The sequence below is a fragment of the Capricornis sumatraensis genome, chromosome 9 (assembly GCF_032405125.1).
Source record: "Capricornis sumatraensis isolate serow.1 chromosome 9, serow.2, whole genome shotgun sequence".
Taxonomy (NCBI): domain Eukaryota; kingdom Metazoa; phylum Chordata; class Mammalia; order Artiodactyla; family Bovidae; genus Capricornis; species Capricornis sumatraensis.
In genome coordinates this window covers 17,884,405-17,907,864 of record NC_091077.1, presented here as the reverse complement: position 1 = coordinate 17,907,864, position 23,460 = coordinate 17,884,405, and the positions used below count along the sequence as shown (strand labels likewise).

Here is a 23,460-nt window from a genome sequence, read left to right as displayed (position 1 = left end):
GGGGAGTTGTAAGAGATATGCTCTGTCTCTCTCTCTGCTGTGTGGGGACAGAGAGGGATGGAGGGCAGGCCAGGAAGAGGGCTTGCTTTGGAACTCAGCCATGCAGGCACCCTGGTCTCAGACTTCCAGCCTCTAGAACTGTGAGAAATACATGTCTGCTGTTTACCCCACTCAGTCTAGGGTAGCTTCTTATAGCAGCCCCAGCAGACTAAAACACTAAGGGACCCATCAGTTTTTGCCAGCTTCCCAGCGGGATACACTGCTTTACCTCGTGCCATCTTATGATTCATTCTCTACCTTCAAGCTAGTATGGCCTTGCTTATTTGTTTCTTTTTTATTTTATTGTTGTAAATTCACACAACATAAAATGAACTGTTTATTTATATTAAAAATTTTTTGACCTTGCTGGGTGCTCACTGTGGCTCCTCTAGGTGTGGCTCTTGGGCTCAGTAATTGTGCACAGGGCTCTCTAGTTGCTGCTTGAGGGCTTAGCTGCCCTGAGGCCTTAGTTCCCTGACCAGGGATTGAACCTGTGTCCCCTGCAATGGAAGGCAGATTCTCAACCACTGGACCACCAGGGAAGTCCCAAAATGAATCATTTTAAAGCAAGCAACTCAAGTGCTATTTAGTACATTTACAGTGTTGTACAACACTACCTAGTTCAAAAGCATTTCAGTGTCTCAAAGGTAAACCTTATAACCATCAAGAAGTCATTCCCCAACTCCCCCATCCCCAGACCCTGGCAACTATGAGTCCACTTTCCTGCTCTATGGATTGACCTGTGTTGGACATTAAAAAAAAATAGAAACACACACTACGTGGTCTTCTGTGTTTGGCTTCTTTCACTGAGGATAGTGTTTCCAAAATTCATTCACACTGTAGTGTGTGTTCAGTGCTTCACTCCTTGTTAAGGCTGAGTAATGTTCCAGTGTGTAGATGAACCATATTTTGCTTATCCATTCACCCATTAATGGATATTTACATTATTTCCACCTTTTTGTTATTTTGAAAAATGCTGCTATGAGCATGTGTCTGCATGTGTTTGGGTTCCAGGTCACAATTCTTTTGGGTATATACCTAGGACAGGAACTGCTGGCACCAGCTGTAAAAAAAATTATAGTTTAATTTTTTGGTCACACTATGGGGCATGTGGGATCCTAGCACCCCAACCAGGGACTGAACCCATGCCCCTTGCAGTGCAAACGTGAAGTCTGAACCACTGGACCTCCAGGGAAATCCCCTGGCATCAGCTTTTAAACACTTAAGTCAGCTCTCATCTCTTCCATGTTTGTGTTGTCGTTCAGCCACTAAGTTGTGTCTGATTCTTTGTGACCCCATGGTCCAGTTTCTCAGTCATGTCTGACTCTTTGCGACCCCATGAACCGCAGCACACCAGGCCTCCCTGTCTATCACCAACTCCCAGAGTTTACCCAAACTCATGTCTGTTAAGCCAGTGATGCCATCCAACCATCTCATCCTCTGTTACCCCCTTTTCCTCTTGCCCTCCATCTTTCCCAGCATCAGGGTGTTTCCAAAGATTCGACCCTTCATATCAGGTGGCCAAAGTATTGGAGCTTCAAATCATCATCAGTCCTTTCAATGAACACCCAGGACTGATTTCCTTTAGGATGGAATGTTTGGATCTCCTTGCAGTCCAAGGGACTCTCAAAAGTCTTCTCCAACACCACAGTTCAAAAGCATCAATTCTTCTGTGCTCAGCTTTCTTTATAATCCAACTCTCACATCGATACATGACTACTGGAAAAACCATAGCCTTCACTAGATGGACCTTTGTTGACAAAGCAATGTCTCTGCTGTTTGATATGGTGTCTAGGTTGGTCATAACTTTTCTTCCAAGGAGTAAGCGTCTTTTAATTTCATGGCTACAATCACCATCTGCAGTGATTTTGGAGCCCCCCAAAATAAAGTCAACCACTCTTTCCCCATCTATTTGCCATAGTGATGGGATCAGATGCCATGATCTTAGTTTTCTGAATGTTGAGCTTTAAGCCAATTTTTTCACTCTCTTCTTTCACTTTCATCAAGAGGCTCTTTAGTTCTTCTACTTCCTGCCATAAGGGTGGTGTCATCTGCATATCTGAGGTTATTGATATTTTTTCTGGCAATCTTGATTCCAGCTTGTGCTTCCTCCATCCCAGCATTTCCCATGATGTACTCTGCATAGAAGTTAAATAAGCAGGGTGACAATATACAGACCTGATGTACTCCTTTTCCTATTTGGAACCAGTCTGTTGTTCCATGTCCAGTTCTAACTGTTGCTTCCTGACCTGCATATAGGTTTCTCAAGAGGCAGGTCTGGTGGTCTGGCATTCCCATCTCTTTCAGAATTTCCACAGTTTATTGTGATCCACACAGTCAAAGGCTTTGGCATAGTCAATAAAGCAGAAATAGATGTTTTTTGGAACTCTCTTGCTTTCTCAATGGTCCAGCAGATGTTGGCAATTTGATCTCGGTTCCTCTGCCTTTTATAAAACCAGCTTGAACATGTGGAAGTTCTTTGGAACTTTGCATTCAAATGGGTATATCTTTCCTTTTCTCCTTTGCTTTTCATTTCTCTTCTTTTCACAGCTATTTTTAAGGCCTCCTCAGACAGCCATTTTGCTTTTTTGCATTTTTTGGGGATGGTCTTGATCCCTGTCTCCTGTACAATGTCACAAACCTCCATTCATAGTTCATCAGGTACTCTATCAGATCTGGTCCCTCAAATCTATTTCTCACTTCTACTGTTTGATCATAAGGGATTTGATTTAGGTCATACCTGAATGGTCTGGTGGTTTTCCCCACTTTCTTCAATTTAAGTCTGAATCTTGCAATAACGAGTTCATGATCTGAGCCACAGTCAGCTCCTGGTCTTGTTTTTGCTGACTGTACAGAGCTTCTCCGTCTTTAGCTCCAAAGAATATAATCAATCTGATTTCAGTGTTGACCATCTGGTGATGTCCATGTGTAGAGTCTTCTCTTGTGTTGTTGGAAGAGGGTGTTTGCTATGACCAGCATGTTCTCTTGGCAAAACTCTATTAGCTTTTGCCCTGCTTCATTCTGTACTCCAAGGCCAAATTTGCCTGTTACTCCAGGTGTTTCTTGACTTCCTACTTTTGCATTCCAGTCCCATATACTGAAATGGACATGTTTTTTTGGGTGTTAGTTCTAAAAGGTCTTTTAAGTCTTCATAGAACCGTTCAACTTCAGCTTCTTCAGCGTTACTGGTCGGGCCATAGACTTGGATTACTATGATATTGAATGGTTTGCCTTGGAAACGAACAGAGATCATTCTGTTTTTGAGATTGCATCCAAGTACTGCATTTCAGACTTTTGTTGACTGTGATGGCTACTCCATTTCTTCTAAGGGATTCCTGCCCACAGTAGTAGATATAATGGTCATCTGAGTTAAATTCACCCATTCCAGTCCATCTTAGTTCGCTGATTCCTAGAATGTCGACGTTCACTCTTGCCATCTCCTGTTTGACCACTTCCAATTTGCTTTGATGCAAGGACCTAACATTCCAGGTTCCTATGCAATATTGTTCTTTATAGCATCAGACCTTGCTTCTATCACCAGTCCCATCCACAACTAGGTGGTGTTTTTGCTTTCGCTCCTTCCCTTCATTCTTTCTGGAGTTATTTCTCCACTGATCTCCAGTAGCATACCGGGCACCTACTGACCTTGGGAGTTCATCTTCCAGTGTCCTACCTTTTTTTTTTTTGCCTTTTCATACTGTTCATGGGGTTCTCAAGGCAAGGCTACTGACGTGGTTTGCCATTCCCTTCTCCAATGGATCACATTATGTCAGATCTCTCCACCATGACCCATCCATCTTGGGTGGCCCCACATGGCATGGCTTAGTTTCACTGAATTAGACAAGGCTGTGGTCCATGTGATCAGATTGGCTAGTTGTGTGTGGTTTTAGTCTGTCTGCCTTCTGATGCTCTCTCTCAGCTCCTACCATCTTACTTGGGTTTCTCTTACCTTGGACGTATATCCCTTCAGGGCTGCTCCAGCAAAGTGCAACCGCTGCTCCTTACCTTGGACATGGGGTATCTCCTCATGGCCGCCACTCCTGACCTTGGACATGGGGTAGCTCCTCTCAGCCTCCACTCCTGATGTGGGGTAGCTCCTCTCTGCCACACTTGGGTTTCTCTTATCTTGGACGTATATCCCGCAGGGCTGCTCCAGCAAAGCATAGCTGCTGCTCCTTACCTTGAACATGGGGTAGCTCCTCTCGGCCACCGCTCCTGACCTTGGACGTGGGGTAGCTCCTCTTGGCTGCCGCTACTGACCTTGGACGTGGGGTAGCTCCTCTCGGCCTCCGTTCTTGACCTTGGACGTGGGGTAGCTCCTCTTGGCCACCCCTGTGCCATGCAGCCGCCGCTGTCCAGTTCTCACATCTGTACAAATCTTCCAGTGACCTCATATTGAGCTTATGAGGGTTGACAGATTGTGGCCCGTGGGCAGAGTCAGCCCAGGCTTATATTTCTGTGCAGCCACAGGAGTTGCTCTCGAGGGCTCGTACTTTAGTGTCCTGGAGTCACAGATGGGGCACCTTCCTCTTGTCCCTGTTCCCTCCTTTGCTTCCAGCTGGCTTCCTAAATGGCAGCCAACACTCACCACTATCCAGGCTTCATAGCTGGTTGTGTTGTAGGAAAGAACTGATTCTGCCTCAGTTGTCTCATCTGGGTGAGCTGGCAGGAACTGTGACTTACTTTTGTTCTTATAATCAAACATTATGGACTGACTGCCTCAGAGGACCCTGCCCCTCTGCCTGACTTGAACTAAAGTGCCTTTGTTTAGCTCACAGAGAGATAATCTGACCATACCCACCTGTGAATGGCTGCAAGAAAAGAAGAAATTAACACACCTGCTCCTACTTTGCAAGATAAATGGTCTTTTTACTTCCTCACCTCCTCTTCCTCTCTGTTTAGATAAAAGAACCTGGCATCCAGACCCCAACAAGATGGTTACCTTGAGACATTAGTCTGCCATCTTCGGGGTGAGCCAGTTTTCCGAATAAAGTTGTGGTCTTTGCCTCAACACCTCTTTTTGTTCATTGGCCTGTCATGTGGTGAGCAGAGCAAGCTTGGGCTGCGTAATCATCACATGGGCTGCCACCTACATGTTGGTGTGTCTTCTGTTGGCAGTTACTAGGCATTGGCTGGGTGCATCTGATTCTGGGGGTTGGTGACTCAGCATGTGGCTTCACCTCTGGCCAGCTCACCCAGATGAGACAGCCTGGCCTTGGGAAAGAGAGGTTGGCTGGAAACTGGGCATCACTGGAGCAGAAACTGGCCTTGGTGGTCATCCCACACCCTCTCCACTCACCTGGATCTTGTCTACTAAAAAGGATGCACAACGTGAGAGTTGTAAGTTAAGTTTCATTTGGGATAAAATGAGGACTGAAACATAGGAGGCAGCACCTTGGATAGCTCTGAGAGACTGCTTCAAAGAGCATTCATCCAAGAAGGTCAATATATAAGATTTTGGTGAAGGGGGAGTTCAGTGCAATCAAGCATTCATTTCACATGAGGTTTTCTGCTAGTCATGAGGAGCTGATGTCATCATGAAGGGATTTAGTGCTTTTCTAGATATAAGTCAAGAATCCACCTGCAGTGCAGGAGACCCGTGTTCGATTGCTGGGTCGGGAATATCCCCTGGAAGAGGAAATGGCAACCCACTCCAGTATACTTGCCCGGGAAATTCCATGGACGGAGGAGCCTGGAGGGCTACAGTTCGTGGGATCGCAAAAAGGTGGACACAACTGAGCAACTAACACTCACTCACTAGATGTGACGAGATACAAGGACTGGGATCATGAAATCAGTTTCTGAAAACATCTGACTAAAGACATGTCCCACCAGTTCCTCTGGAGCACAGAGTGCCTCACTCTCCACCGGGAACTGCCTTCAAGGCATGTGGAGAGTCAGAAACTGCAGCAGCACAGGATTCCATCTCTGCAGAGGCAGGTGGCAAATGCCCTTGGCAAGTGCCAATCTGTAGTTGACAATCTCCAAGCCTCAGGCCCGTCACTCTTCATCCAGAGAATGTCTCCAGCAGCTGGACAGGAATCCTGTCTTCCAACCCTGGATGGCCCATCTCAAGTAAATGGGGCATAAGGCAGGCTGGAAGCATCCTTCATTTTATGAATACCTTCTTAATAGCCTTAATTTTATCTCTCGGTCCTCAAAGACTAAAATATTTACTGTAGAGCCCTTTGTAGAAGGGCTGTCCCCTGAAGTAAGAATAGACATTAAGGGGACTTCTGATGGTGCAGTTGTTAGGACTCCACGCTTTCACTGCTGAGGGCACGGGTTCAATCCCTGGTCAGAGAACTAAGATCCCCCATGGTGCCACGATGTATCATATCATCACCTTCATCGGGGAGGATCTCGAGAAGTTCAAGGCCCTTGAGAGTGACCCTGCTGATAGGCATCAAGGCTCCAGAGCAAGCTGCTGAAGGCACACCATTACATAACATCAAGCTGATCTGGGCGAGCAGCGCTCATCCCCCGCATTCTTTGGTCAGTTGCCGCATGTGGGATCTAATTCCCTGACCAGGGATCAGCTCCAGGCCACCTGCATTGGGAGCTTGGAGCCTTAACCACTGGACCCCCAGGAAAGTTCCTCAGTATCATATTTTATGACCCTTACTTGCAGGGCAGGACTGAGCAGTCCCTGGGCCTGCAGATGGTCTATGCCCCTCAGGACTTACTGTTATCAGAGCAGTCTCCTTGCACTATAATCTCAACAGACATAACCACCACCTCATCAATGACTTTACTATAAAGCAGGTGGTCCTATATTACTGACACTAATGAATGCATGGTGGAAGTAGACTAAAAGGCATCCTTTTCTTCAAGCAGGTTGGTGTTTGCACAAGTTTGCTTAAAACGCTTTCTATGTATATCAGCTCTTTAGGTTTTCTGTTGCGTTAAGGGCTCTGCATTTTCCTCTCTTTCAAAAAGAAAAAGAAAGAAAAAAATAAATAAAAAGAAAAAGAATATATCTACTTATTTATTTATTTTTTGGCTGCACAAGGTCTTTGTTGCTGCACTCGGGCTTTCTCCAGTTGCAGCGAGTGGGGGCTACTTTTCATTGTGTGGCAAGGGCTTCTCATTGTGGTGGCTTCTCTGGTTGCAGAGCACAGACTCTGTGCACATGGGCTTCAGCGGTTGCAGCTCGTGGGCTCCAGAGTGCAGGCTCTGTAGTTGTGGTGCACAGGTTCAGTTGTTCCATGGCATGTGGAATCCTCCCAGGCCAGGGACTGAACCAGTGTCCCTTGCATTGCAAGGAGGATACTTAACCACTGGACCACCAGGGAAGCCCTCTGCACTCCCTTCTTGCTGTCAAAATAACTTTATCCTGATAGTGTTCCACTGGTCGACCTCAGCACCAGTAGGAGACAGCAGACAGCCTCACTGGTCATCTGTCTGCTTGGGTTTCGTACACTGGTTTAGCACAGTGTTTGGCAGAACATCACTGACCGGAAAACAAGGATGTCACATCCCTAGAAACAAAAACCACGGTAGTTCCGTTCCCAGTGTGTACTTTAATTTTTCTTTTCTGTTTGTGTTTTAATTTTTCAAGTAAAAATAATACTGACTTTCAGTAAAAAAAAAAAAAATACTGATTTTTTTTCACTTGGCTGTTCTGGTTTTAAAGGATGAGCTTAGGCTGTGTTAAAGGATGAGCTATAGGCTGTGTGTTTTTCTCTACCAACTCAGCGCTTATGAAATACTTTTGTACCATAAGTAAAATTTGAGGTGTTCTGAAAAAAAAAAAAAAAGAGCAGATGAGGTATGGAGCATCCCTAGTGAATGAGACACTTGAAGGACTGGTGGATGAGAAATCCTTAGGTCTAAACCTCAAGGAAGGCAGGATAGAGGGGAGGCCCTTGGTTGTGCACTCATCGGAGCCCTATAGCTTTGCTCAGGGTCCTTGAAAGATCTCTCATTTGTACACCTCCCACGTCATGGTAGAGTGAGCAGAGACCTACCTGGCAATCACAAGTTGCATCCCAGAAGGTTTAAGAAATTGTGTGAATAAGGAGTTCTGGGTCACAACAGCAGCCTGGTCCATATAGAGCAGCAAGAAATTCATCCAGAGTGCAGTGCTGCCACTGCAGATGCCCACCAGGCATCATGGGCAGGGCTCCAGGATGATTTCCTGCAGCCAAGGGAGGGACCAGATCTTGGAGGACTCCTGGAACCCACAACCTCTCCACCGTGGCACAGCCTCCCCAAGCTCCCTCTCCCAACAAACCCACAAAACACAGGGATGATCCAGAACACCCCCTACAAGCCATAGCAGAGAGTGACAAAAGGTAATCCTTCAGATACACTTGGGACCAAGTGAAAAATAGATGAACTTTTCCAAAGAAGATGCACAGATAGCTCAAAAAGCACATGAAAAGATGCTCAGCATCACTAATTATCAGAGGAATGCAAGTGAAAACTACCATGCGGTATCCACTGGTTAGAATGTCCATCATCAAAAAACCCTTGAAGAATAAATGCTGGAGAGAGTATGGAGAAAAGGAAACTCTCCTACACTCTTTGGTGGGAATGTAAATTGGTACAGCCACTGTGGAGAACAGTATGGAGATTCTTTAAAAAACTAACAATATAGCTACCATAAAATCCTGCAATTCCACTCCTGGGCATATATTTGGAGAAAGCTATAATTTGGAAAGATACATGCACCCAATGTTCATTGCAATGCTATTTACAATAGCCAGGATGTAGAAGCAATCTAAGTGTCCATTGACAGATGAATGGATAAAAAGATGTGGTACATATATACAATGGAATATTACTCAGCCATAGAAATAATAAAATAATGCCATTTGCAGCAACATGGATGGACCTAGAGATTGTCAGACTGAATGCAGCAAGTGAGACAAAGACAAATATCATATGATATCACTTATTTGTGGAATCTAAAAAAGATGGTACAAATGAACTTATTTACAAAGCAAAAATAGAGTCACAGATGTAGAAAACAAACATATAGTTACCAGGGAGGAAAAAGAAGGGAAGGATAAATTGGGAGTTTGGGGTCAACATACAAACTAGTATGTAAAACAGATAACTAGTAAGGACCTACGGTATAGCACAGGGAACTCTTCTCAATACTCTGTAATGAATGACCTATATGGGAATAGAATCTAAAAAAGAGTGGCTATATGAATACATATAACTGATTCACTTTGTTGTATACCTGAAACTAACATTACAACTCTATTCCAATAAAAAAATTTTTAAAAATTTGATCATGTTGGGGTCAACTGCTTGCTCTGGGGCTTCCTTAGTAGCTCAGCTGGTAAAGAACCCACCTGCAATGCAGGAGACCCTGGTTCAATTCTGGGAGCAGAAAGATCCACTGGAGAAGGGATAGGCTACCCACTCCAGTATTCTTGGACTTCCTGGGTGGCTCAGCTGGTAAAGAATCCTCCTGCAATGTGGAAGACTTGGGTTCGATCTCTGGGTTGGAAAGACCCCTGCAGAAGGGAACAGCTACCCACTCCAGTATTCTGGCCTGGAGAATTCCATGAGCTGTATAGTCTATGGGGCAGCAAAGAGTCAGACGCAACTGAGTGACTTTCACTTTCAAGAGGAAAGGAATTTGACAGTCTTTTTAGCTGGTTCTGTACATAGACACCGTGGATGTTGCAGAGTTAAAACTACGAAAGAGCTGGAGGTGTGGGCAAACTGAAGAAGATGTTATCTGCTTGTGGAAGCACAGAAAAAGTCTAGGACGTGGTTTAGTAACAAGCAACTTCTGTTATTGTATGTGAAGTCTTTCATCTGTGCATCAGTCACCAAGAAGTCCTATATCTGTTCCTTGGGCACAGCAGGTCCTGAACACCTTGCTCTAGACTTGGCATCAGGGGAGACACAGAAGATGGCAGAGGAATAGGACAGGGAGACCACTTTCTCCCCCACAAATTCATCGAAAGAACATTTGCACGCCGAGCAAATTCCACAAAACAACTTCTGAATGCTGGCAGAGGACATTAGGCACCCAGAAAAGCAGCCCATTGTCTTTGAAAGGATGTAGGACAAAATATAAAAGATAAAAAGAGAGACAAAAGAGGTAGAGACAGAGATCCGTTTGGGAAAGGGAGTCTTAAAAAAGAGAGAAGTTCTGAAACACCAGGAAACACTCTCTCCAGTGGGTCTGTGGCGAGCCTTGGAATCTCAGAGGGCAACATAACCGGGAGGAAAAATAAATAAATAATTAAAATCCACAGATTACCTGCCTAACAGAAACTCCCAGCAGAGCAACAGTCCAGACGCTGGCATCCCCCACTAGCAGGCGGGGGCAGGACCGGGAGGCGCGAGATTCATTGCTTAGAGTAAGGACTGGGCCTGAATGCCCCGAGGGCAATCTGAGGGAACTAGCTTGAGATAGCAACCCAGACTGTGGGATAGCTATACTGTGAAAAAGCTCTAACCTAAGACACTGCCAGGCCCACTCTCAGAACAAAGGAGTGAGCAGAGCTAGCCGGAGACATGCAGGTGAGGGGACCAAGAGCCAGAAGGGGGCAATTGCGGCCCCAGAGAGGCATCCTATACCAAGCTGTAAGCAAACTTCATTGCTAACCAAGACTTCTTGGGATTCTGGACGGTCGACATCCGCTGGAAGGGTCGCAGGCAGAGATCAGCTCCCCAGAAGAGACACATGGCACACCTGAGAAGGTGCGCCCATTGTACACCCAGAAACCCGAGCAGCTGGGACAGGGGAGGTGATAAGATGCAACTGCACTTGACAAGCACCTGGTTACCTGAGCTGCTTGGATCCCAGAAGGGCACAAAACGCAGGCCCAACCAAGTCTGTGCCTTTGCGGAGTACCCAAGAACCTGAACCTGAGCGGCTTAGACCTGGGAAGTGCACGTGACCTAGGGCCCACATCAGACAGTTCCCAGCAGAGCAACCTAGAGCCTGAGCAGTGTAGACTGGGAAAGCACACAGACCATGAGCAGGGGCAAACCCAGTGTGGCTGAGACACTGCCAGCACTCTCCACAGATGCCAGTGATATTTGTTTGCAGTGTTCCTCCCTCCCCACAGCACGACTTAACAAGTGAGCCTAAAAAAGTGACCACCACCGCCCCCCTTGTGTCAGGGCAGAAATTAGACACTGAAGACACCAGCAAACAGAAGAGGCTAAAATAAACAGAGGGAGCCACTTTGGAAATGACAGGTGCAATAGATTAAAACCCTGTAGTTAGCACCGACTACATAGGAAGGGGCCTATAGATCTTGAGAAGCATAAGCCGAACTATCAACGAACTATCTGAAAGTGAACTGACCCGACACTGTCCGTAACAGCTCCAGAGAAGTCCTAGATATATTTTTACTATTATTGTTTTTAAATTTTTAAAAATTTCTTTTTCATTTTTAAGTCCTCTATTCCTCCTTTAATTTTCATTTTTATAACCTACTATTACTTTGCAAAAAAAAGACCCTATTTCTTAAAGCAAAATTCATTTGTATATATTTTATAATTTTTGTGACTTTGTTTTTTTCTTTAATATTGTACTTTTCAGAATCCAACCTCTACTCTAGATATTTAATCTTTGCTTTTTGGTATTTGTTATCAATTTTGTACCTTTAAGAACCCAATCTTCAGTACCCATTTTTACTTGGAAGTGAGATTACTGGCTTGACTGCTCTCTCCCCCTTTGGACTCTCCTTTTTCTCCACCAGGTCGCCTCTATCTCCTTCCTCCCCCTTCTCTACCCAACTCTGTGAATCTCTTTGTGTGTTCTGGACTGTGGAGAACACTTAGGGAACTGATTACTGGCTGGATCTGTCTCTCTCCGTTTGATTCCCCCCTTTATCCTCCTAGCCACCTCTGTCTCCTTCCTCCCTCTTCTCTTCTCTTCTCTGTATAACTCCATGAACATCTCTGAGCCATCCAGACTGTGGAGAGCACATAAGGAAGTGATTACTGGCTAGCTTGTTCTCTCCTCTTTTGATCCCCTCACTTCTCCTCCTGGCCACCTCTATCTCCCTCCTCCCTCTTCTCTTCTCCACGTAACTCTGTGAACCTCTCTGGGTGTCCCTCACTGTGGAGAAACTTTTCATCTTTAATCTAGATGTTTTATCATCAGTGCTGTATAGATGGAGAAGTCTTGAGGCTACTGTAAGAATAAGACTGAAAATGAGAGGCAGGAGGCTTAAGTCCAAATCCTGAGAACACTAGAGAACTCCTGACTCCAGAGAACTCCTGACTCCAGGGAACATTAATTGATAGGACTTCACCAAACGCCTCCATGAAGTCAGTTCAGTTCAGTCGCTCAGTCATGTCCAACTCTTTGTGGCCCCATGAACCGCAGCATGCCAGGCCTCCCTGTCCATCACCAACTCCCAGAGTTCACCCAAACTCACGTGCATCGAGTCAGTGATGCCATCCAGCCATCTCATCCTTTGTCGTCCCCTTCTCCTCCTGCCCCCAATACCTTCCAGCATCAGGGTCTTTTCCAATGAGTCAACTCTTCACATGAGGTGGCCAAAGTATTGGAGTTTCAGCCTCAGCATCAGTCCTTCCAATGAACACCCAGGACTGATCTCCTTTAGGATGGACTGGTTGGATCTCCTTGCAGTCCAAGGGACTTGTAAGAGTCTTCTCCAGCACCACAGTTGAAAAGCATCAATTCTTCAGTGCTCAGCTTTCTTCACAGTCCAACTCTCACATCCATACATGACCACTGGAAAAACCGTAGCCTTGACTAGATGGACCTTTATTGGCAAAGTAATGTCTCTGCTTTTCAATATGCTATCTAAGTTGGTCATAACTTTCCTTCCAAAGAGTAAGTGTCTTTTCATTTCATGGCTACAGTCACCATCTGCAGTGATTTTGGAGCCCAAAAAAGTAAAGTCTGACACTGTTTCCACTGTTTCCCCATCTATTCCCCATGAAGTGATGGACCAGATGCCATGATCTTAGTTTTCTGAGTGTTGAGCTTTAAGCCAACTTTTTCACTCTCCTCTTTCACTTTCATGAAGAGGCTTTTAGTTCCTCTTCACTTTCTGCCATAAGGGTGGTGTCATCTGCATATCTGAGGCTATTGATATTTTTCCCAGCAATCTTGATTCTAGCCTGTGCTTCTTTCAGCCCAGCGTTTCTCATGATGTACTCTGCTGCTGCTGCTAAGTCTCTTCAGTCGTGTCCGACTCTGTGTGACCCCATAGACGGCAGCCCACCAGCCTCCCCGTTCCTGAGATTCTGCAGGCAAGAACACTGGAGTGGGTTCCCGTTTCCTTCTCCAATGCATGAAAATGAAAAGTGAAAGTGAAGTCACTCAGTCGTGCCCAACTCTTAGCGACCCCATGGACTGCAGCCTACCACGCTCCTCCGTCCATGGGATTTTTCCAGGCAAGAGTACTGGAGTGGGGTGCCATTGCCTTCTCCGTGATGTACTTTGCATATAAGTTAAATAAGCAGAGTGACAATATACAGCCTTGACGTACTCCTTTTCCTATTTGGAACCAGTCTGTTGTTCCATGTCCAGTTCTAACTGTCGCTTCCTGACCTGCATACAGGTTTCTCAAGAGGCGGGTCAGGTGGTCTGGTATTTCCATCTCTTTCAGAATTTTCCACAGTTTATTGTGATCCACACAGTCAAAGGCTTTGGCATAGTCAATAAAGCAGGAATAAATGTTTTACCACATGCCCAAGGTAAGAGAAACCCAAGTGAGAAGGTAGGCTCTGAGAGAGGGCATCAGAAGGCAGACACACTGAAACCATAATCATAGAAAACTAGCCAATCTGGTCATGTGGAACACAGCTTTGTCTAACTAAATGAAACTAAACCATGCTGTGTGGGGCCACCCAAGATGATGCCTCATGGTGGAGAGGTTTGACAGAATGTGGTCCACTGGAGAAGGGAATGGCAAACCACTTCAGTATTCTTGCCTTGAGAACCCCATGAACAGTATGAAAAGGAAAAATTATAGGATACTGAAAGAGGAACTTCCCAGGTCGTAGGTGCCCAATATGCTACAGGAGATCAGTGGAGAAATAACTCCAGAAAGAATGAAGGAAAGGAGTGAAAGCAAAAACAATACCCAGTTGTGGATGTGACTGGTGATAGAAGCAAGGTTCAATGCTGTAAAGAACAATAACAAGGCAAATTGGAAGTGGTCAAACAGGAGATGGCAAGAGTGAACATCGACATTCTAGGAATCAGTGAACTAAAATGGACTGGAATGGGTGAATTTAACTCAGATGACCATTATATCTACTACTGTGGGCAGGAATCCCTCAGAAGAAATGCAGTAGCCATCATGGTCAACAAAAGAGTCCAAAATGCAGTACTTGCATGCAATCTCAAAAACGACAAAGTGATCTCTGTTCGTTTCCAAGGCAAACCATTCAATATCATGGTGATCCAAGCCTATGCCCCAACCAGTAATGCTGAAAAAGCCGAAGTGGAACGGTTCTATGAAGACCTACAAGACCTTTTAGAACTAACGCCCAAAAAACATGTCCATTTCAGTATAGGGGACTGGAATGCAAAAGTAGGAAGTCAAGAAACACCTGGAGTAACAGGCAAATTTGGCCTTGGAATACGGAATGAAGCAGGGCAAAGGCTAATAGAGTTTTGCTAAGAGAACGTACTGGTCATAGCAAACACCCTCTTCCAACAACACAAGAGAAGACTCTACACATGGACATCACCAGATGATCAATACCGAAATCAGATTGACTATGTTCTTTCCAGCCAAAGATGGAGAAGCTCTATACAGTCAGCAAAAACAAGACCGGGAGATGACTGTGGCTCAGATCATGAACTCCTTATTCAGGAATTTGAGCCAAATTCAGACTTAAATTGGAGAAAGTAGGGAAAACCACCCGACCGTTCAGGTATGGCCTAAATCAAATCCCTTATGATTATACACTGGAAGTGAGAAATAGATTTAAGGGACTAGATCTGATAGACAGAGTACCTGAAGAACTATGGACAGAGGTTCATGACATTGTATGGGAGACAGGGATCAAGACCACCTCCATGGAAAAGAAATGCAAAAAAGCAAAATGGCTGTCTGAGGAGGACTTAAAAATAGCTGTGAAAAGAAGAGACGTGAAAAGCAACGGAGAAAAGGAAAGATATTCCCGTTTCAATGCAGAGTCCCAAAGAATAGCAAGGAGAGATAAGAAAGCCCTCCTCAGCGATCAATGCAAAGAAATAGAGGAAAACAACAGAATGGGAAAGACTAGAGATCTCTTCAAGAAAATTAGAGCTCTAAAGGGAACATTTCATGCAAAGATAGGCTCAATAAAGGACAGAAATCGTATGGACCTAACAGAAGCAGAAGATATTAAGAAGAGATGGCAAGAATACAGAGAAGAACTGTACAAAAAAGATCTTCACGACCCAAAGAATCACGATGGTGTGATCACTCACCTAGAGCCAGAAATCCTGAAATGCAAAGTCAAGTGGGCCTTAGGAAGCATCACTACGAACAAAGCTAGTAGACGTGATGGAATTCCAGTTGAGCTATTTCAAATCCTGAAAGATGATGCTGTGAAAGTGCTGCACTCAATATGCCAGCAAATTTGGAAAACTCAGCAGTGGCCACAGGACTGGAAAAGGTCAGTTTTCATTTCAATCCCAAAGAAAGGTGATGCCAAAGAATGTTGAAACTACTGCACAATTGCACTCATCTCACAGGCTAGTCGGAGAAGGCAATGGCACCCTACTCCAGTACTCTTGCCTGGAAAATCCCATGGATGGAGGAGCCTGGTAAGCTGCAGTCCATGGGGTCGCAAAGTCGGACACGACTGAGTGACTTCACTTTCACTTTCATGCATTGGAGAAGGAAATGGCAACCCACTCCAGTGTTCTTGCCTGGAGAATCCCAGGGACGGAGGAGTCTAGTGGGTTGCCATCTATGGGACTGCACCGAGTTGGACACGACTGAAGCGACTTAGCAGCAACAGCAGCATCAGCACACGCTAGCAAAGTAATGCTCAAAATTCTCCAAGCCAGGCTTCAACAATACATGAACCGTGAAGTTCCAGATGTTCAAGCTGGTTTTAGGAAAGGCAGAGGAACCAGAGATCAAATTTCCAACATCTGCTGGATCATCAAAATGCCTCCATATGTACACTGAAACCAAGCACCACCCAAGGGCCAACGAGTTCCAGAGCAAGACATACCACGCAAATTCTCCAGCAACATAGCCCTGAGCTTCAATATACAAGCTGCCCAAAATCACACCAAACCCATTGACATCTCATAAATCATTACTGGACACTTCACTGCACTCCAGAGAGAAGAAATCCAGCTCTACCCACCAGAACGCTGACACAAGCTTCCCTAACTAGGAAACCTTGACAAGCCACCCGTCCAACCCCAGCCATAGTACGGAAACTCCACAATAAAGAGAACTCCACAAACTGCCAGAACATGAAAAGGCCACCCCAAACACAGCAATATAAACAAGATGAAAAGGCAGAGAAATACCCAGCAGGTAAAGGAACAGAATAAATGCCCACCAAACCAAACAAAAGAGGAAGAGATAGGGAGTCTACCTGATAAAGAATTCCGAATAATGATAGTGAAAATGATCCAAAATCTTGAAAACAAAATGGAGTTACAGATAAACAGCCTGGAGACAAAGATCGAGAAGATGCAAGAAAGGTTTAACAAGGACCTAGAAGAAATAAAAAAGAGTCAATATATAATGAATAATGCAATACAAGAGATCAAAAACACTGTGGAGAGACCCAACAGTAGAATAAGGGAGGCAGAAGATAGGATAAGTGAGGTAGAAGATAGAATGGTAGAAATAAATGAAACAGAGAGGAAAAGAGAGAAACAAATTAAAAGGAATGAGGACAACCTCAGAGACCTCTGGGACAATGTTAAATGCCCCGACATTTGAATCATAGGAGTCCCAGAAGAAGACAAAAAGAAAGACCATGAGAAAATACTTGAGGAGATAATAGTTGAAAACTTCCCTAAAATGGGGAAGGAAATAATCACCCAAGTCCAAGCAACCCAGAGAGTCCCAAATAGGATAAACCCAAGATGAAACATCCCAAGAGACATATTAATCAAATTAACAAAGATCAAACACAAAGAACAAATATTAAAAGCAGCAAGGGAAAAACAACAAGTAACACACAAAAGGATTCCCATAAGGATAACAGCTGATCTGTCAATAGAAACTCTTCAGGTCAGGAGGCAACGGCACAGGACATACTTAAAGTGATGAAAGAAAATAACCTACAGCCCAGATTACTGTATCCAGCAAGGATCTCATTCAGATATGAAGGAGAAATCAAAAGCTTTAAAGAGAAACAAAGGCTGAGAGAATTCAGTACCACCAAGCCAGCTCTCCAGCAAATGCTAAAGGATCTTCTCTAGACAGGAAACACAGAAAGGGTATTAAAGTTGAACCCAAAACAATAAAGTAAAGGGCAACGGGATCATACTTATCAATAGTTACCTTAAATGTAAAAGGGTTGAATGCCCCAACCAAAAGACAAAGACTGGGTGAATGGATTAAAAAAAAAAAAAAGACCCTATATATGTTGTCTACAAGAGAACCACCTCGAAACAATGGACACGTACAGACTGAAAGTGAAGGGCTGGAAAAAGATATTCCACACAAATAGAGACCAAAAGAAAGCAGGAGTAGCAATACTCATATCAGATTAAATAGATGTTAAAACAAAGGCCTTGAAAAGAGACAAAGAAGGACACTACATAATGATCAAAGGATCAATCCAAGAAGATATGACAATTATAAATATATATGCACCCAACATAGGAGCACTGCAATATGTAAAGCAAATACTAACAAGTATGAAAGGGTAAATTAACAATAACACCATAATAGCAGGAGAATTTAATACCCCACTCACTTATGGATACATCAACTAAACAGAAAATTAACAAGAAACACACATTTTAAATGCTACAATAGACCAGTTAGACCTAATTGATAGCTATAGGACATTTCACCCCAAAACAGTGAATTTCACCTTTTTCTCATGTGCACACTGAACATTCTCCAGGATAGATCACATCCTGGGCCATAAATCTAGGCTTGGTAAATTCAAAAGAATTGAAATCATTCCAAGCATCTTTTCTGACCACAGTGCAGTAAGATTAGATCTCAATTACAGGAGAAAAATTATTAAAATTTTCAGCATATGGAGGCTGAACAACACGCTGCTAAATAACCAACAAATCACAGAAGAAATAAAAAAGAAATCAAAATATGCATAGAAACAAATGAAAATGAAAACACAACAACCCAAAACCTGTGGGACACTGTAAGAGCACTGCTAAGGGCAATGTTCATAGCAATACAGGCATACCTCAAGAAACAAGAAAAAAGTCAAATGAATAACCTAACTCTATACCTAAAGCAACTAGTAAAGGAAGAAATGAGGAACCCCAGGGTTAGTAGAAGGAAAGAAATCTTAAAAATTAGGGCAGAAATAAATGCTAAAGAAACAACAGAGACCATAGCAAAAATCAACCAAACCAAAAGCTGGTTCTTTGAGAAGATAAATAAAATTAACAAACCATTAGCCAGACTCATCAAGAAACAAAGGGAAAAAAATGAAATCAACAAAATCAGAAATGAAAATGGAGAGATCACAACAGACGACACAGAAATACAAAGGATCATAAGAGACTGCTATCAGCAACTATATGTCAATAAAATGGACAACTTGGCAGAAATGGACAAATTCTTAGAAAGTACAACTTTCCAAAACTGAACCAGGAAGAAATAGAAAATCTTAACACACCCATCACAAGCACGGAAATTGAAACTGTAATCAGAAATCTTCCAGCAAACAAAAGCCCAGGTCCAGACAGCTTCCCAGCTGAATTCTACCAAAAATGTAGAGAAGAGCTAACACCTATTCTACTCAAAGTCTTCCAGAAAATTGCAGAGGAAGGTAAACTTCCAAACTCATTCTGTGAGGCCACCATCACCCTAATACCAAAACCAGACAAAGATGCCACACAAAAAAGAAAACTACAGGCCAATATCACTGATGAACATAGATGCAAAAATCCTTAACAAAATTCTAGCAAACAGAATCCAACAACACATTAAAAAGATGATACATCATGACCAGTTGGGCTTTATCCCAGGGATGCAAGGATTCTTCAATATCTGCAAATCAATCAATGTAATACACCACATTAACAAATTGAAAGATAAAAACCATATGATTATCTCAATAGATGCAGAGAAAGCCTTTGACAAAATTAAACATCCATTTATGATAAAAAAAAAAACCCTCCAGAAAGCAGCAATAGAAGGAACATACTTCAACATACTAAAGCTATATATGGCAAACCCACAGCAAACATTATCCCCAATGGTGAAAAATTGAAAGCATTTCCCCTAAAGTCAGGAACAAGACAAGGGTGCCCACTCTCACCACTACTATTCAACATAGTTTTGGAAGTTTTGGCCACAGCAATCAGAGCAGAAAAAGAAAAGGAATCCAGATTGGAAAAGAAGAAGTAAAACTCTCACAGTTTGCAGATGACATGAGCCTCTACATAGAAAACCCTAAAGACTCCACCAGAAAATTACCAGAGCTAATCAGAGAATACAGCAAAGTTGCAGGATATAAAATCAACACACAGAAATCCCTTGCATTCCTATACACTAATAATGAGAAAATAGAGAAATTAAGGAAACAATTCCTTTCACCATTGTAATGAAAAGAATAAAATACTTAGGAATATATCTACCTAAAGAAACAAAAGACCTATATATAGAAAACTATAAGACACTGGTGAAAGAAATCAAAGAGGACACTAATAGATGGAGAAAAATACCGTGTTCATGGATCAGAAGAATCAATATAGTGAAAATGAGTATACTATGAAAGCAATCTATAGATTCAATGCAATCCCTATCAAGCTACCAAAGGTATTTTCCACAGAGCTAGAACAAATAATTTCACAGTTTGAATGGAAATACAAAAAACCTCGAATAACCAAAGCAATCTTGAGAAAGAAGAATGGAACTGGAGGAATCAACCTGCCTGACTTCAGGCTCTATTACAAAGCCACAGTCATCAAGACAGTATGGTACTGGCACAAAGACAGACATAGATCAATGGAACAAAATAGAAAGCCCAGAGATAAATTCACACACCTATGGACACCTTATCTTCAACAAAGGAGGCAAGTATATACAATAGAGAAAAGACAATCTCTTTAAAAAGTGGTGCTGGGAAAACTGGTCAACCACTTGTAAAAGAATGAAACCAGAACACTTTCTAACACCATACACAAAAATAAACTCAAAATGGATTAAAGATCAAAACGTAAGACCAGAAACTATATAACTCCTAGAGGAGAACATAGGCAAAACACTCTGTGACATAAATCACAGCAGGACCCTCTATGACCCACCTCCCAGAATATTGGAAATAAAAGCTAAAATAAACAAATGGAGCCTAATTAAAAGTAAAAGCTTCTGCACAACAAAGGAAACTATAAGGAAGGTGAAAAGACAGCCTTTAGAATGGGAGAAAATAATAGCAATCGAAGCATCTGACAAAGAATTAATCTCAAAAATATACAACACCTGCAGCTCAATTTCAGAAAAATAAACCACCCAATCAAAAAATGTCCCAAAGAACTAAACAGACATTTCTGCAAAGAAGACATACAGATGGCTAACAAGCACATGAAAAGATGCTCACCATCACTCATTATCAGAGAAATGCAAATCAAAACCACAATGAGGCACCATTTCACGTCAGTCAGAATGGCTGCTATCCAAAAGTCTACAAGCAATAAATGCTGGAGAGGGTGTGGAGAAAAGGGAACCCTCTTACACTGTTGGTGGGAATGCAAACTAGTACAGCCATTATGGAGAACAGTGTGGAGATTCCTTAAAAAACTGGAACTAGAACTGCCATATGACCCAGCAATCCCACTGCTGGGCATACACACCAAGGAAACCAGAATTGAAAGAGACACATGTACCCCAATGTTCATCACAGCACTGTTTATAATAGCCAGGACATGGAAGCAACCTCGATGTCCATTAGCAGATGAATGGATAAGAAAGCTGTGGTACATATACACAATGGAGTATTACTCAGCCATTAAAAAGAATACATTTGAATCAGTTCTAATGAGATGGATGAAACTGGAGCCTATTATACAGAGTGAAGTAAGCCAGAAAGAAAAACACCAATACAGTATACTAGGACTGCAAGGAGATCCAACCAGTCCATTCTGAAGGAGATCAACCCTGGGATTTCTTTGGAAGGAATGATGCTAAAGCTGAAGCTCCAGTACTTTGGACACCTCATGTGAAGAGTTGACTCATTGGAAAAGACTCTGATGCTGGGAGGGATTGGGGGCAAGAGGAGAAGGGGATGACCCAGGATGAGATGGCTGGATGGCATCACGGACTTGATGGACGTGAGTCTGAGTGAACTCTGGGAGTTGGTGATGGATAGGGAGGCCTGGCATGCTGCAATTCATGGGGTCGCAAAGAGTCGGACATGACTGAGCGACTGAACTGAACTGAACTGAACTGAACACATATATATGGAATTTAGAAAGATGGTAGCAATAAACCTGTATGTGAGACAGCAAAAGAGACACAGATGTATAGAACAATCTTTTGGACTCTGTGGAGAGGGCGAGGGTAGGATGATTTGGGAGAATGGCACTGAAACATGTCTATTATCATATGTGAAACAAATCGCCAGTCCAGGTTCAATGTATGATACAGGATGCTTGGGGCTGGTGCACTGGGATCACCCAGAGGGGTGGGATGGGGAGGGAGGTGGGAGGGGGGGATCAGGATGGGAGACACATGTACACCTGTGGCAGATTCATGTCAATGTATGGCAAAACCAGCACAATATTGTAAAGTAATTAGCCTCCAATTAAAATAAATAAATTTATATTTTAAAAATAAAGTTCTGTTTAAAAAAAAAAAAGCTGAAAGAATTCAGCACCACCATACCAGCTCTCCAACAAATGCTAAAGGAGCTTCTCTAGACAGGAAACACAGAAAGGGTTATAAACTCGAACCCCAAACAATAAAGTAAATAGACTTGGCATCAAGAGTCCCAAACATCCGAACACAACACTCTAAGTCAACTTTAGTAGAGTAGTAGCGTCAGTCACTCAGTCGTGTCCCACTCTTTTCAACCCCATGGGCTCCTCAGTCCATGGGACTCCTCGTTAGGGAAGAATACTGGAGTGGGTAGCCATTTCCTTCTCCAGGGGATCTTCCCCACCCAGGGACTGAACCCACGTCTCTTGTGTCACCTGCATTAGCAGGCAGATTCTTTAACACTAGCGCCTCCTGGGAACAAAGGAACAAAAAGAACCCCAAACAAGCAAGAAAACAAACCAAAAACTCAAACAACAACAAAAGAATTCCAAACATCAAACTAAAAAGTTGTAAGAGGAGGAGGGACTTCTCTGGTGGTCCAGTGGTTAAGACTCTGCACTTCCAATGCAGGGGGCATGGGTTCAATCCCTGTCTGGAAACTAAGCTCCCTCCCATATGCCATGGAGCTCGGTCAGAAAACAAAAAGTAAGAGGAAATCCCCATCCTGTGACTGTAGTCCCTTTGGTCTATGGGGCTGGTCACCTCTTTTGCTAATAGGAAGGCTAAAGTACTGCAAAATGGGGAGAAAACTGTTCTGTTAGATAACATTGAGCATAGGATCAAAGACAATATAGGCTCCTATACAGAGAAGCCTCACCCATCTGAAATGCATATGGAGTGGGCAAGTTGGTTGGTAGTTCAGTAAGACCTGCTGATAATGCAAAAAAGAAAAAAAATGACTTGTGGACACAGGGAGGGAAGAAGAGAATGAGATGAATAGAGAAAGAGGCAGTGACATATATATGTATATATGCTACCATGTGTAAAACAGATAGCTGGTGAGAAGTTGCTGTATAATACAGGGAGCCCAGCTTGGCGCTCTGTGGACCTAGAGGGGAGGGGTGGGGCAAGAGGAGGGAGGCTCAAGAAGGAGGGGATATATGCATAATTATGGCCAATTTTGCATTGTTGTATGGCAGAAACAGAGCTTCTTTCGTGGCTCAGATGGTAAAGAATCCGTCTGCAATGCAGGAGCCCTGGTTCAATCCCTACGTTGGGAAAATGTCCTGGAGGAGGGCATGACCACCCACTCCAGTATTACTGCTTGGAGAATCCACATGGACAGAGGAGTCTTGCAGGCTGCAGTCATGAGGTCACAAGAGTAGGACATGACTGAGCGCTAAAGCACACATGGCAGAAACCAACACCACATTGTAAAGCAATTTTCCTCCAATTAAAAAATAAATTAAAAAAATTTAAAAATTATTAAGTTTCACAAGCTGTTTGTACTCAAATATACTTTCTCAGTTTCAGATCCTCAGCTATTTTATTGAGTGGGAAGTCGAACTGAAAGGGTTCAAGGATA

At 43.4% G+C, this 23,460-nt stretch overlaps 1 non-coding gene and 1 pseudogene across 1 annotated transcript; both read left to right on the top strand.

Moving 5' to 3' along the window:
* Positions 1-6,368: 6,368 nt before the first annotated feature.
* On the top strand, positions 6,369-8,340 carry LOC138086188 (C-terminal-binding protein 2-like; annotated as a pseudogene).
* A 14,122-nt stretch (positions 8,341-22,462) lies between these two features.
* TRNAG-UCC (transfer RNA glycine (anticodon UCC)) lies at positions 22,463-22,535 on the top strand. Its single transcript has one exon. It is a non-coding gene; the product is annotated as a tRNA-Gly (tRNA).
* Positions 22,536-23,460: the final 925 nt, after the last annotated feature.